Below are 3,976 nucleotides of genomic sequence, written 5' to 3' on the forward strand. Positions count from 1 at the left end.
AATGAACCACTTTCAGCTGATGGAGTCAGTGTGTCTTGGGCATGGAACCAAAGCTACTGCTGAATCGATCCCTGCTGTGCAGGGCATCACTTAGAGTAACGTCATCCTCCACAAACAGACTGGGAAGAGCAGGACAGAGCAGGAGCAGGACATCCCGACCGGAGGGGCCCGCGTGGAGCGCTCCGTGGCAGCAGGCAGCAGGTTTGCTCAAGGGGTTCGCTCTCTTTCGCTTTACACTCAGGAACAACGACAGCTGTAATGTGGGGGGAAAAGACAAAACTGCCTTTGGCTTGTGTGCGACGGGTAGGACTGGGCACGTGTCGGCGCCTGCGAGTGAAACCTCGTGGGCAAAGGCAAGGGAGAAGCAGGTGTTGGGCTGGAGAGGGGCAGAGCTGTGGCCTTTTCTCTCTCGTCACCCTCGCTGAGAGTAGCCCGGGCCTGGCAAAGATGTCCCTGCTGCTGGAGGCTGCTGTACAAGTAGTACCAACCTCCCTTGGCGCCACTCTTTGGGTAACCTGCTGGAGATGATCACACCAGCCCTCAGGGCGGCTCTGAGGAAGAAGACTGTGTTGGAGAGCAAGAGAAAATGCCAGCCTCTGTGCCCATATAGTCCCATATGCAAAGCATCAGCTTCCGAGTGCTTTGTCTTGGCTTGGATGCTGCTGAACATAGGGACCCTTCTAACAAACTAATTTTTGTTAGCTGTCTTGTAACCAATGACACCTAAACCAAAAAAAGGGGAAAACTGTGTGAAATACATCCTCATGAGAAGTGCAAATGCCTATCACTACTGCATTTAGACGTTTGCACCGCTACTAGTAATGGGAAGGAGTTTGCACTTGAGAGCATCACTCCGCTCTCTAGCCTGGGCCTCGATCCAACGCAGGAACATGGGGCCGCGGCTACAGCACCATCATGGTCAGGAAGCAGCAACCTCCAGGAGCATCGACACCTGCAACACATGTGAGCAAAGAAGCTCCTGCACCTGCTGCGTGCAAATACCCTCATTCAGCTTCCCCTTTCCGAGCAATGTGCCGCATGAGCAAGGGACATGCTGCGCTCACCGTTTCTCTGCTTACATGTCCCTGGGATCAGAGCCTTGTCTGTTCCTGCCATTCGAGCTGTGTCTTGCACAAAGGGGCCTTAATTTTATCTGGAATTAAAAATGGGCTTTATGGGAAAAAGAAAACCAAGGGCCAGCTCACAGCCTGTGCATTACTCAAACCTCCAGAGCAGGGCTCGCCGGTGCCAGCCACTCAGAAGCTTGGGAGCACCTTGCAGAGCCTCTCGTGTTTGCAGGCTCAACTTTGCAGGTGAAGCAACCAGGCACAAAGCAGTGAAGAGAACTCAGCAGGTCAGAGGCAGCTCCTGGAGTATAGCAGGGATGAAGTTCATCTTGTGTAGGGGTCCCTCTTCCTCACACATACTTTTTGGTCAGAATAGCTTTTACTCATTAATATCCAGTCACCCAAGTGTACTGCAGGGCTGGGCCCCATTTCTCCACAGAGTCCACTGACATCCCCATGTGTTGTCTGACAGGAGGTTGTGCTGAGCCTTGCATTGAAGTTTGGAAGCTATTAGCAAATGATTTTTTTTTCTCTCCTTAAAATTAAATTACAAAAGGACTGTAGCTTCTAGAAGCAGCTTGTTTTAGCAAAGGGGGTTATTGCCTTGGGCACCAGCTGTAAACTCTGTTCAATGGGTGTGAGGCCATTGCATGCCCTTGCTCAAGTTCTCGCCCTCCCTGTTCTGCACACACGGCTGGTCTGGACCTACCCGGTGCATTCCCAGGTGCCGCCAGCAGCCCCAGCCCTGAAGCCTTGGGCTCAGGCCCTTCACGTCCCCCCGCACCCGTGATACGTTCAGATCGCGAGGCAACTTCTGCAAAGGAGCAATGTGTGTTACTGGCAATCACAGAGGAGGGTCATGGCATCAATAAAAGTGTCTAACTTCAGGACATACCTGGCTGGCTTTGTGGCCAGCTTCATCAGTCAGAACCTCTGAACTGTGCTGTCCACATCTTCCTCTCCTTTCTGTCTTTTGCCCTCTTTCCCCTCCTTTACTCTTACGTGTAAACATGGCCCTATCCTATGCATGCAGGTGCTCCATTTCCAAGGGCTCCCAGGGTGGCAGACGGTTCGCAGTGTACCTTGGTGCAACTAGCAATGCTCTGCAGACTTGAAGCTTGCTGGATTTCCCCTGGAGGTCTGGAGAGCAGCTGCTGTGCTTCCCCTGCAGCACAGCACGAGCCATGCCGGAAAACACCCTTGCTGATGTGTCTAGTACAAACCTTCTGCTGTCGGTGAGAACAAAATGAGTTTGATGCTTGTGGGTGTATATATATGTATACATATATATATATATATATATAGCCCTATTGTATATAGTAATTCACTGCTGTAGTGTATGAAAGTGTACTTCCAATCTAGGTATGAGGAACTGAGCCTGGGATTGCTTGGCTGCCCCAACGGGTGCAGCCCCCATTAGCTTAGTTCTACCTCTCATGGGCAACTAGGTTTAGTTCTGATTTGGGGCTTCATTTTTAATTGCTCCCTGTCCAAAAGCGGTTTATCCAGGGCTTTCTGTTGTTCCTGACATTCAGCGATGCGAAGTATTGAGGATCCTCCCTCAAATCAGCCGCCGCAGCCAGCCCCCCCCAGGCACCCAGCGGGAAAGGCCGGTTCGCCCCAGCTTTGGAGACGAGCGCGGTCCTGCTGCTGCCCGGCCCTGCCTGTCCTGCTGCCATCGGAGCAGGGGGTGGCCCGGGGACACCGGGCAGGTTGGCTTCGGCAGGGCTGGACTGGCCACGTTTGCTCCACCGAAGCACTTGGCCGAAGGCCCCGCCGGGCTGGGGATTTAGGCAGCAGGGCGGCAGAAGGAGAAGAGCCACCTTGCAGTATTACAGTCCTGGCTCGCAGCCTGTCTGCGCCCATCGGCATCCTTGGCACGCAGCACCTCAGTTTTCCTTCTTTTTGTGCACATGCCGTATCTGCAGCGCCTGGCTCATCCTCCTGCCATCCTCCCACACCGGAGCCGTCGTATCCCGGCATCCTTCCCAGCATCCATCCCCACCATCCCCGGGATTGTGGCCGTGCTCCCACTGGTGGTCCAGAGGCTGCCTGTCTTCCCCTGTCCTCCCTCACATCAGCACCTCTGTGTTTTTTATTTATATATACATATATATGTGTGTGTGTACATATATATACATACATACATATTTTTTGTTGTTGTTGTTGTTCCCAGACTTTTTGGTGTGTATTCCAGAAGAGAATTGTAAATGACTTGGCAGAATGACCCTTTGATAAACACTGGACATGTATCTGTACTATATGTATTAATGTGTAGAAGAGAATCCTTATTGTATGTAAAGTTTTATGAATGGTTATTTTTTAATTTATGTATTTAATATAGGATTCAATGACCTCTGGTGTTTTAGTTTGTATAAAAAATAAAACAGCAACCTTTTTAAAAAAGTAATCTCACTTTACATTCACAGAGATATTCACTGTCTGTTTGTTAATATTCCAACTATTGGCTCATTTCAGGAGAAAACACATATGTTGAGATGTTGGAATATCACCCAGATTTTGCTCAACACTAAACAAATGTGGGAATAAAAAGCATCACTCTATTTCAGAAATACTCTTGGAATAGCCTAGTAAAGACATTTCAAAATGTGTTCTGACTGCTCATCAGAGCTGGGGTCTCCGTGAAACCCGCTAGCATTCATGCTCCAGAAGTGCATGAACATGAAGCCACATCTGCTGCTGGAAGCTACAGCCTGTAACGACGCTGCAGGATTTTGCAACAGAGATGAGCACGCTCTGAACCCACCTCCCCTGTGGCTCCAACACAAAATACTGAACAGGCTTTTGGCAGAGTCAGTTGCTGTTCTCTATAGCTCTGTGGTGGTTTGGCTTTGGAAAGGAGCTTTGCTAAAGCCACTGCAGCACAGTTTTGCAATCTCATGGGTGGC

The sequence above is a fragment of the Tinamus guttatus genome, unplaced genomic scaffold, assembly GCF_059628265.1.
Source record: "Tinamus guttatus ecotype Peru unplaced genomic scaffold, ASM5962826v1 Tinamus_guttatus_pri_ptg000007l, whole genome shotgun sequence".
NCBI classification, from domain to species: Eukaryota; Metazoa; Chordata; class Aves; order Tinamiformes; family Tinamidae; genus Tinamus; species Tinamus guttatus.